General features: G+C 36.2%; 1 protein-coding gene and 1 long non-coding RNA gene across 3 annotated transcripts in view; one reads left to right on the top strand and one right to left on the bottom strand.

Moving 5' to 3' along the window:
* The window catches only part of robo2 (roundabout, axon guidance receptor, homolog 2 (Drosophila)), a 485,230-nt gene that overhangs the window by 327,897 nt on the left and 144,647 nt on the right, over window positions 1-12,686 (bottom strand). The window lies entirely within an intron of this gene.
* Window positions 6,676-12,686, top strand: part of LOC148973328 (uncharacterized) — a 28,796-nt gene continuing 22,785 nt past the window's right edge. The window contains exon 1 of the long non-coding RNA XR_016146827.1: window positions 6,676-6,812. This is a non-coding gene — a long non-coding RNA (uncharacterized LOC148973328). The remainder of the gene's footprint in view (window positions 6,813-12,686) is intronic.

The raw sequence follows: 12,686 nt of genomic DNA on the forward strand, positions 1-12,686 counted from the left end.
GGGGAACTACATATGACCCCATAATTCAACCAGTACTGCACCGCCATAGCCTGACGGAAGGTGTTTTCCAATTCCATGTTAATTTGTCATGCCGCCTTCTAGTTTAATTAAAAGTAACACATCGAAGGCAATGCGAGACGTGGGTATTAACATGATGACCGATAACGTGTGCCGCCAAATAAGGCCTGGCTTTCATTAAGAAGGAGAAAAAAAAGAAACAGTAGTCTCTGTAGGCTACACGTAACGCCGTGGCTTAGCCTTAATCCCCCCTGTCAGTTATAAGAATGCATTTTCCTAATTGCCTATCAAGTTATGCGAAATTAGCCCCAACGCAAGTCAAATTATGATGGTATGGTGTGAACAAAAGAGCGTATGGTGCTGCCACAGATCCGCTCGAGGACTCATTAACTCCAGCGTGGTAGAAGAGGTACTCGGAAGAGCCTTGGGGTACAATGTGGGAGATCTCCAGGGAGGAGAATCTCTCCACTGGGCGACACTGTTATTACATACAGTTCAAGCAAGCAGTGATGTCATTAGCCCCGCTTGTATAGACGTTCGTCTTGTTTATGGACTGGAGTTGGAGATCCAAACTCATGCATTGTTAAACATTTGATTCAGCACGCAAGTCACAGGGGGTCCAAACGTACATTTATCGGCCAAATAACAGCGTGTTGACTTTCTCTGGAAGGCCAGATTGATCATGACAGATTGAGATGTGAGTTTGGACAGCAGGGTTTATCAGCTTACTGAGCTAGCACGTACAGGAGGACCTTTTCAGCTAATTTTTGTGGGCCGGTTAAAATTGTAATGCTTTGTTTAAGTTTCAAGAGGATAAGATGACATTTCAAACTGGGTTTGGAAGCATTGAGTAAGGCTATGGTAATTATAATGTGTAGCATGTTTTTATTCCAAAGCGATTTGCCTAATGCATGGATTTTCCATTTATACAATAATATCAAAAATGATGTGATTCCAAGAGACTTTTGGTAATAAGCTTTCTAACTAAAATGAAAACAAAACTAAACTAAACATCAAAATTAACAAAGAACATCTGCACATTTGAGGTCCATTTCTTGCCTATGAACCCAATATCTGGAGTCTAATACACTTCAAAGGTTCATGAACGCACTATATTAAACTTTGATTGAAAAAGTTCAGGGAGTGAGCCCTATTTTTGGTTGCATGACAACATAAATGAATCATATGCATGTCATGTGAAAATAGAAGGCAGACATTCACAGTTTGATGGGCCCACATATAGTTTAGGGCTATTCACATCTACCTCTATTCTTGCTGATCCTTGGAGCAATCACACATCTCTCTCACTCTCTCTCGCTACTTATAATGCTTTACAGCTCAACATCCCATCATCATCCCCATGGCAACAACTTCAGCTGCTTATCCTAATCACTTGAAGTTAACCTTGATATGAAAACGTTCCCAGGGGGCTACTCACGCCATTGTGTCAGCTTCTGAAAGAAAGCTCTTCCAATAATAACCATAAAAGACATCACTGCCAGAATGTGAGAGGCCAGTGGATGAATGGATGAGAGAGATAGAGAGAGAGACTCAGAAGTCATCCCAGCACTTAAGCGAAGACCAGAACATTATAGACAAGGCTATAAGATCATATGTATGTGTATAAGGGCTGCTGTCCAAGGTGCTGAAACGTAGCTGCACACATATAATGGCATTAAAGCTGCTGAAAGTGATTGTTCTGCCGTATCAAACATATTTCAACGCATTCTAATCCTAGGGTGTCATCTAACTGACGCATGCGTCTAAATCCGATGCACATGGCAACCTTTAGCGTTAGACCACTAGGATTAGACCACTAGGAGGCGCGTCTCATATTGACGCTAAAGGGTGCCATGTGCGTTGGATGTTGACGTATGGTCAAAAGCGCCAGTTAGATGACGCCCTTGGGATGAGAACAGGCTGATATATATATACGAGCCATTCCACCGAAAGGGTGACATTTCTGTCCCCAGGACATTATATGTATAAAATTACATGAAAATTAACTCTAAAATACATTTTATTATTAAGCAAATGTCATGCACATTAAGCTAACAACAAATTTATAATTAAAAACATTAATAAAAATGACACAGGACACTAAAAAATAGCATTTTCTGCATGTCCCAACTCTCTATCTCTAAACTTTACCATGAAATATTATGATTAAAATCCTTCATAAATCTGATTTTTCTTTCGTTTCGTGTGACTTAATATCGAAACTGCTTTAAAATGAAAAAAAAAAAAACATTTGATCTAATATTTTAGAAAAAAATACATATTTTAGTCATGTCCTTAGGTTTTCACTCAGTCCTGTTACACTATTACATCCCCCCTGCTGAAAAACGTGGAATAGTCCACAAGACACATTTTCAACAGGACGTTGCATCATCTCAATCTTCTGAAGGCAATGGGGCGACTATAAGTCACTCCTCTCAGTCTCCTCTCACAGTCCTGTTACCTAAACTTTTTCTTAGATTTATTTATTTATTTTTTAAATATTAACTTTTGGTAAGGCACTAGAAATGGCTCAATGTCCTCATGCTATTAGCATCAATGCTATGTGGCCATTTGCCATATATTAGATAACTTTTTGCTTTAAAACTCAATCCTGTTACTTTCAGTCCTGTTACTTTTTTTTTCTTTTTCTAAAAAAATAAAATAAAAAATAAACCACTATTTTTATCAGTTTTGGCCCATAATATATACAATTATTTCATAAATTAATTCTAAAAAAAATCATAAGTTTGAGGCTTTGGTTGTCTTTAAAATGAAAAGAAAAAAACCTTTGTGTTTTTTTATTTAAAAAAAAAAAATTTTTTAATCAAAATACACTTTGCTTTAATAGTGGTTTTATTGGCACAAATATACATTTTTTGAACATATAGCCAACAATTTCTGTAAAATAAACACTTTCTTGTGGGGAAAACAAAGGAATTAATTGACATGCTTCTAAGCTTGCTTATTAAATGACACATGATTTTCGGTAAGATTGAGAAAACATGCGTCCATATTCTGCTTAAACCTTGTAAAAAAAATTAATAAAGTTGCCTGAAATTGACCAATACAAATTTTGAATAGTTAAATATGTGTAGTATTAGATTCAATGTTGAAAAAGATCAAAAATAAAGTTTATTTTTGAAGAGTTACAACAAGCAAATTCGGTGGAATGGCCCATATAATACCTGTCAGATAATGATTCAATTTTTTTTAAAGCTCAAAGGCATGTCAATAACAGTAAAACACCGTTGCGATCCCTAGATACCTACATAATGATGTTCATGATTTAGTGCCAATGTATACATATATTGGCAAAAAAAAAAAAAAACGATGAAAATAGTTAATTGGCTTATCAGTACCAGCTGGAATATTGGCACATCCCTAGTTTTTCCACATTATACACCACATCAAAAGGAAAAGCTTGGAAACAGCTCAAGCAAAACTCCAATTTACACCAGAACAACAAAAACTATTCCTTGAATATTCACAGAAAGACATTCACCCAGAGGTGACTAGATAACAGAAGCTAAATTAATTAACACTCTGATTGAACAACCTGAGAGGTTTTATGTTTGCCGGAGTCAGCGTGCGCTGCTTCATCTCGACTGCTATTTCAAGGGCCCGAATCTGTGAAGGTAATAACTTCAACGAGTCAATTAATCCACAGTGAAAGTGTATGTAAAAGCTTACAATGCTGGCTCTGAATTAGTGACCTTATATGAAATCCACCAATGTTTTCACAACCACCGAACACAATCCGTCTCATGTGTTGCGTCAAATAAATGTATTTCTCTACTCTCGCTTTCTCTTTTAAGTGTCCCTCAATCTCCCGGGCAGCAAATGATTGCAAATGCAAAACAAGACATCTCCTTAGCACTTAATGTATCAGCGTTAGGCGCCATGATCCATGAAAGATGTCACAGACACAATGTTCCTTTAAAGACCCTCATTAGCCATTTTCCTCTGAGGCTTTGACACTATCAATTATTATTAGCCGAGTAAACAGCGTGCTAATAATGATCAAGTGCATTACTCACGTGCAATGAAAGGAAGGGAACTTCAAACATGTCAGTGAGGAACATTTAAAATGTGCAAAGATTCTAACTGCCAGTAAAATTGCTTAAAATGCATTTTCAGCTTCCCCCATTATCTTGTCTTGTCTTTTTTTTACTTTTATAGACCATGTAATGTTACAAAAATTCAACTTAATGCATTCATCAGATAGCCGCGATTGCCTTCAGGAAAATGTGACGGCTTGGAATGGGCTGGAGTGGAACATTGGGGAGAGAGAAAAAAAACTTCAGTCAAATTGGAAAAAAATATATATATTAACATTGGACTTAATGCTTGAGTGCATTGGAATATTGCTTTGTAGTTTATGGGGGTGTTTTGTCTGGGGTCACCGAACACGTTTAAAAATCACCACTGGGAGAAGATTAGCCCGGATGGAAAAAGATTGAGGTAACCTGGCTCTGTTTTTATGTGGCCCTGGGGCGGCAGTCCAGCTAATTATGAGTGACCTGGAGTGCAATGGGAGTTTTGCTCACCTCACCCTTTTCTCCATTAAAACCAATGATGCAAAGCCTGGATGGATTTAGATACACACAACTCTCTACAGAGAGGAAAGCCATTGACTATGTATATATAACCAATGTAAAGAGAACGATAATGAAAACAAGCCTCAAAGTTTCATAAGGCAGGATGTGACATCTCGATTAGGGCTACATTGCGATTGCGATATGGGATTGCGATAAAGTTCTAAGGTTCTAAAGTAAAATGCACACACAGATTAGTGATCATTCTGTGTATTAATGTGTATTTTTCAACTCAAACTAGCAACAACAACTAAATGATTGATAACACCTATAATGATCAATAAACCATTGATGGATAAAAATGATATTTTAAACGTTAATTATAACCATCCAACATTACAGTGATTACATCATTACAATTGAAAGCATTTAAAACATTTATTAGGCTTAAAAAATATAACAGCTTTCAAATTAAGTGAACTTCAAACAATCCTCACATAAGCCCATAATAAATGCCATATTTACCTGTGCCCTTCCTGTCTTAAAAATTGAAAAGTTATCAAACAGTCTGCGCTGCATGAATTATAAGTTATATATAGACTAATCCTTATTAAAGCTACAAAAGTTCTTTAGTCAAGAGTAGTGTGTGATTTTCTATGTTCACTTTGTTCTTTGATGACAACTCCGGCGCAAAATGAACCTTTGGTTTCATAAAACATCGGTAGCTAGTCAACCGTTTTCTGAGATTTGTTTTCATGATAATCAAATGTAAAGAGTTTAATCTCTAAAAACTGTTTAGCATATAATGCTAATACTGGGGGCATTGAAGTAAAAATAAATCGCTAGTTTATACCACTAACAAGGCTCAAAATAGTCCCACACTAACACAGTAACATAATGAGGGTCCATACATGCAAAACGAAGCATTGAGAACTTCTCCAGACCGTTTAGAAGATACTTTATGAAGATTTTGCGTATACAGACAGGAGCCATGTTAGAAAATAGTCTCGATGAGTCGATCCCCGAACTAACTAAAAGGAATAAGTTGAAGAAATATGAAAATTAAAATAAATGAAAGTATAAATGGCAAAATTACATACAATTATTTAAAACTAAAACTACAATGAAAACGGACAATATAAAATATATAAAATAATAATAATGGTAAATAAATAACACTGAATACAACCGGACATTAAACATAGTTGGCACATTTTTTCACCAAAACCTAAATAGTAAAAGATTTCTCAAGCACAAAAAGTAACATACAAAATATTTCATTAGCGTTTTTAGGCTATTAGCTATCATTCAATACCTAAATATATTGTTTTGTGTGAAAACTTCAACAGCCACACTTTGGTTCCTCCTCTTCAAAACAACAACAAACATATTTAATTTCAAAAATGCCATTCTTAAAAAGAGTTTTCCCATTCTGAAGTCAGACGCAGAGCAGTCGATGGCTGAACACTTCTGCAAATGAGTACTAGAAAAATGCCCAGTCCATAAAGCCATGGATTAAACAACACCCACTTAGAACAAGCAGTTTTAATCCTGTTTCCGTTACACCCTCTTCCCTGCGCTGAAATACTGCCAAGACTTTACAAAACCACAGGGTCAAAACAGTAGCGGACACCCTCGTCCGCTTTCCCTACGTCCTGCTGTTCAACATCGTATGATCATCAAAAATAAAAGGTGGCGTTAAGTGTAATGCAATATAGCCGAAACCACAGGGTAGGATCATACGAACAATGAATAAAACAGCGGGGGTTTAAATGCACTTTACCTGATTTGGCACGAGGATCAACTAAATCCATGCCCTATTTATGTAATGAATCACATTTGAGATTATTCATCAAAAGCAACAAACAAACAGCTTCATTTAGCAGTCACAGTGAAAAACAATGCGCAAATACAAATACAAAAGAAAACTGGTCGTGCGTGAGGTCTCAGAGTATTGCGACTTCTCTGTAGTCGAGAAAGAAGCAATAAAAAGTAATGAAAGAATGGCAATAGGAGTGTAATAAGAAACAGAAATATGAGTCAGCCAGCCCTGCGGGTGCTGACCTGCTTTCCTCCGCACTAAAACAGAGGGCAGGGGACAAATCATCAATAATATATACAAACAGTCTATTTCGCCACAGAGACTGCGGCGCTTCCAGACTGCGAACAAGGTTTCATTAAAGTCCCTCGCTCTGACCTCAACCCGATGACTGCAAATAAGGAAACATGAAGAATGACCAAATCCGCCACAGTGTCCAGGTACTAGTCTAGCGACAAGATTCGTTCTGGTTATGCCATTGATATGACTAACACGCATGATTATATTAACTGATAAACGGATGTTATTTTACATTGAAGTTTAAAAAAATATATATATTTATAGAAAAAGCTACTATTGCAGTACAGAGAGAGACCAGAAACAGTGATGATAACATCCCTAAAAGGTTCAACAGAGCTGTTAACACAGCCTGAGTCAGTCTGTCACACACACACACACACACAGCGCGAAGCATGGCCTGAAGAGTTAGTTGAGACAGGCTGAGTTGCGTTTGTGTACTTTTCTTGGCTAATAATGTATTGTGACACTCTCCGGATCTACGTGCGTGTGTGTTTTGGCACTTCTCTAGATGGCGTGTTCTGGTGGACAGGTGGTAAAATTTGTGGTGTTTAAACATTCAGGAATGTATGAGAATGTGTGGTGCACTGCGGACAGATGGTACGTTTACTCTTATGTAACCGTGTGTTCATGAGAGTGTGGGAATGAGCAGTGTAATCAGCGGCATAAAAGAAAGTAATGTAAGACACGGGTGGAAAATGCGCGTCTTTAAATGTAGATCTTGTATATTGTGTGTTGCGCGGTATCTGTACGCACAGAGTGAAAGGTATGCGATTTCACACCACAGTCCTGTAAATGATGACTGCAGTGTCTTAGCCCTGACGTCCTGCTCTCTGTATGTGTGTGTGTGTGTTTTTTTAAATGTTTTCTTCTGGAGATGTAACCAGGCAAAAGTCAGTCATAGTGAAAACTCATCCGAATCATCAACAAACACATAATATTTGCTTTTCTGTTTCAATGAGATGCTCGATGAAGATTTGATCTGTTTATTTGTTTTACTATCTGTCTAACGTTTTTTTTTTTTCATGCCTATCTGTCTGTCTATCGTTTATACATTTTTCATGTTTGTCTTTTGTCTGTCTGTCAGTCTGTTGTTTATTTTCATGTTTGTCTGTTTGTCTGTCTATCATTTGTTTTTCATATCCGTTTGCCTATTTCTTATATCGGCCTGTCTGTCTTGTTTACTTTTCATATCTGTCTATCATTTGTGTTCATATCTTCCTCTCTATCCTTTATTTTTTTATATGGGTTTGTCTTTCTATCGTTTATCTTTGTAAGTGTCTTTTGTCGTTTTAATATTTGTCTGTTTGTCTATCATTTGTGTCTATTGTTCTTTTCATATCTGTGTGTCTATCATTTATTTTTCATATCTGTCTGACTGTCTGTCGTTTGTGGCTATCGTTCATTTCTCATATCTGCATGTTTATCATTTGTGATTATCGTTTGTTGTCTATATCTAAATCTTAAAGACTGAAAAGAAAAAGTATGTTTCTAAGTGTGTCACTAAACAAATATATTTTCCACTGTGGAGCAGCTATATATAGACTATTGTTTTAAGCAGGCTATTAATACATAAAAAAATAAAAAAAAAACTGTCACTTTAATACATAAATATAGCTACAGTGACCTCAAAAAAGTATTTGGACACTTCATACACAATCTATGCATGCTATTTCTTTGCAAATGTCAAACAAAGCATCATTCATTTTAATGAATCTTGGCAAATGCACACTTTTCAACAAAAAAAAAGCCTTTGTTAGGCTAAAAATAATAGATGTACGGTTCATAATATTAAAAAAACAATAATCATAATAGACAAAGATAGTTGGGCCCTGTTTAGTTGTCAAACATTAGTGTAACATGTCCAATTGACTTCACACAAACACTAAAAATCACTTCCACACCAGTAGTTCACTTTTGAAAAAAAACTTTTGCTGATAATTTCCTGTCGTCCAAGATGTCCATGTCTTTCTTTCTTCAGTCGAAAAGAAATTTTGATGAAAACATTCCAGGATTTTTCTCCATTTAATGGACTTCAATGGGAACCAAACGGTTCAAGGTTCAAAAGACAGTTTCAGTGCAAACGGTTCAAGGGCTCAACGATTCCAGGTGATGAACAAGGGTATTATCAAGCGAAATGATCGCTCATTTAATAAATAAATAACAAAGTATAAGTTTTATAAGCTCAAATGGTCGCCTTGCTCTGTTCTGTGACTCTCCTGTTCGAACTCATTCATCAAAATGAACGAATCTTTTTCCGAGTCACTTGGTTCATTCAACGAACAAAACGAACAAACTGACTCGGAAAAAGATTTGTTCATTTTGATAAACGAGTTTGAAGAGGAGAGTCACGAACGCGCATCACAGAACAGAGCAAGGCGAGCATTTGAGCTTATAAAACTTAAACTTTGTTTATTTATTTAATGAGCGATTTAATGATCATTTAATGATTTATTTAATGAAATTTATTAGATGAGCAATCGTTTCGCTTGATAAGACCTTTATTCATCATCTGGAATCATTTAAAGCCCTTTGAACAGTTTGCTGTTTGTACTGAAAGTGTCTTTTGGACCTTGAACCGTTTGGTTCCCACTAAAGTCCATTATATGGAGAAAAATCCTGGAATGTTTTCATCAAAAACCTTAATTTCTTTTTGACTGAAGAAAGAAAGACATGGATATCTTGGATGACATGGGGGTGAGTAAATTATCAGCAAAAGTTTTTTGAAAAGTGTACTACTCCTTTAAGTTTCCATAATTCATATGCATTTTGGGGTCACTAAATTCACTTTTTCTACATGCATGAGCCATTTCTCTCTCTCTCTAAGACACATTGGTTGTTTAAAATGCTTCAGGTGACGTTGTCATCTCACATCCTTTTATATTATCTGCTCATCAATAATGCACAAGCCTTTATTCCTCTGAATCTGAGGTCCTATATCACCATCACCGTGTGTTCTCACCTCTTACAGTGTGAGAAAAATCACCCCTTCATTCACATTCCACCTTTCTAAGATCCATTTTTCCTCCCTTACACTCATTTATTTCACTCCTTCCATTTATCCATACAGTAATCTGCCCTTCAGTGCATGACAAGATAAATTGTATTGCGCTTCTGTCACTCGAGCACAGAGAAGCAATAAAAAAAGGTTTGCAGACGTAACCTGCTTGAATGTATGGCCGGAAGTTTGAAAGTTCTGTTAGAGACGCAAAAAAAGAACATATCCAGCATCAGTTTGAAGAATTATGATTTTGTTCAGTTGTGCATCCTATGAGAGGCTAACACATTTCCAGTGGTTTCGTGTACAGTATACTTTTAACTATACAAGTCAGGTCTACATTTCAGCTTATTCTGGTGAACAACTGCCCCTTTAAACAGCCATTTTAAAGCAATGCCAACCACAAATGTCTGTTTTCCGAATTGTCTAATTTAAGTTAATCCTAAAAAACAGGTGTGCTCATGGTGGTCTCTTATTGCATGCTACTATAATATCTCAAACGAGCCTAGAAATATTGGGGTTTTTTTTGTTTTTTTTTTAAGATTTGAAGGCTTGAACCTCATAAACTTCCAATGTTCTTCTATGGATAGATGGATGGATGGATGGGTGGATTTAGTATACTAATATATCATGGTTGGATGATGAATGGGCAGAATTATTAAATCAACCAATTACAAAAAATAAAAGCAATATATATATATATATATATGAAGAGTTCAGATGCAAAAGCCTCTAAGTGCCATTTGAAATTTTCTTCTAAAATTGTCATTTTTATCAAGCTTGTATATTTAAGTTCAGTTATTTCACTTGGCAATGGCAATTCATCTTCATTGTCATTTCAGTGAAATTACTGAACTTAAATATACCAGCTTAATAAAAACGATCATTTTAGAAGAAAATTTCAAATGACTCTTAGAGGCTTTTGCATCTGAACTCTTCATATATATATATATATATATTCCAATAATCTGAACATTAGGTCTGAGATGTTCAATAACAGAGAACAATGAGTTGAAACACTGTTCTAATAATGATAAATAATATACAACAATATCTGATAACCTCTTGCCCTTAGGACTTTGTAGATAAGAGAATGTGTGTCAAATTCAACAGCGTTCTGAAACACATAAAACAATATGATGAAAAGTGTGAGTGACTGTGTATAACCGCAGGTGGCCTGACCTCTCTTTTCTAATAAATTCACTCCTGGTTCCCCAAGTGAGTCCAAACCTCTCCAAACAACCAATCCTCAAGCACCGTTCTGAGACCAGAGTCCTCCCTTAATGTTTAACACCTGCCGTTACAAGTGAAACAGTAAACTGCTCTCAGATCAGTATCTTTGGGCGTTTTCTCTGGGGCGCTGCTATCCATCAGTGGCCGGATGATATATAGAGGTAATATAAAGTTCATTCACAGCACAGTGGCCTGCTGTTTTCTCTGTTTGTGCCCCTGTCAGCAACAAGCTGGAAACTCCACTCTCTAAATTCAATCTTTTGACCAAAAAAAAAAAAAAAAACCCACATAGACAAGGGTCTCCAAGTGCGTTTTACATTGGGTTTGCAGTCTCGACACATTTAACTTTCAATTACACCGGAAAATTGGTTAATGTTTAAATGTTATTGGTTAATGTTTTCCCCGCCCATTTAGCCTTTGTTATATCAGTAGTACACCAAAGTAGCTATTCTTTGTTTTTTTTATAATAATGTGCACTGATAAATCATGCATAACAAGACTAAAAGGGAATTAAAAATACAAAACAAGTTGGACTAATTCTAATTTCATTCATTCTCAAAACTATTGAAAGTCAATCAATTCATCCTTTGCAGAAAGTTTGAATGACAGGCGATCTGACCAATCATAATCTGCCATCCGCTAAATCCGCTATTTTGATTGATGCATTTGACAAAGCAGTTAGTAGAGTAACGTACGTCGGTGGATTTGAAAAACGTTCCGCGGTTAAAACAACAATCCTTCTGATGTTCATGTTTCATGTTTATTCGGTGCTATAAATTAACTAGAAGGAAGAGATGATTGGTTCACTAGCAGCTTTAACTGAGTAGCGAATCTGTCACGAAAAATTAAAGAGCCACAAAATAGTATTTATTGTTTAAATTTCTTTAATAAAGGACCAAATTTAAAAATTAAGACCGTTTCATATCGAAATAACCTGTCTGTCGACGCGTTGTCAGTGTCCACTTTGCTCCGTGGTGTATTTTTCATTGCGTGAGAACATGATGTCGGACATAGCAAGCTAAACTAAAGGAGGCGTGTCTTAGTGAATGGTCAATTAATCAATCAACAAACAAATAAATTAAAATAACTGAAACGGTAACACTTTACAATAAGGTTTCATTTGTTGATATTAGTTAACTACACTGGCTAACATGAACTAAATATTCAAATAAGCATTCATTAATGCCAATTTCAACTTTACAATATTTAAACAACTCATAATGATGTTAGTTATATAATCGAGTCAGCCCTTGTCACTTGTTAAATGGCATTGTCTAACTACACATTTTATTACGTCGTGTCAAATGTATTTAGTTAACATTATTCTGAATCCAATAACTATATTGGTCTGCTAATAAAACACACTTACACATTTCCAGAAAGCAAATGTGCTCTGGGGAACTGTAGAAAATGTTTTCACAGTCCTCCATGGTTCATCAATGGTTGTGTAAACACGCAAGAGCCAATTTGTGTGCTGGGTGGGGGCATGTGTGAAAGCGAGAGCGAGAGATTCGGGTGAGAACGTGTGTATGAAACGTGTGAATGCGTGTAACTCTTAGGGAAGGGGAAAAAAAAAACAGTGCAGGGCAGATGTTTATGAGCATTGCTAATGCACGAATTGTGCCTGGAGTGACAATTGTTTTAACGGTTTCTCGCAATTGCTGAAAGAGGTCAAGGAGTGAATGAGCGATGAAGAGGAGGTGAAAACAAAGCGTACCGACACAAATAAAAGAAGATAAGTCGGAGAGAAATATCTTAACCAGACCGAATCTGTGAATCTCACTCT

Source organism: Pimephales promelas, chromosome 16 (genome assembly GCF_988280905.1).
Source record: "Pimephales promelas chromosome 16, fPimPro1.hap1.1, whole genome shotgun sequence".
Taxonomy (NCBI): Eukaryota; Metazoa; Chordata; class Actinopteri; order Cypriniformes; family Leuciscidae; genus Pimephales; species Pimephales promelas.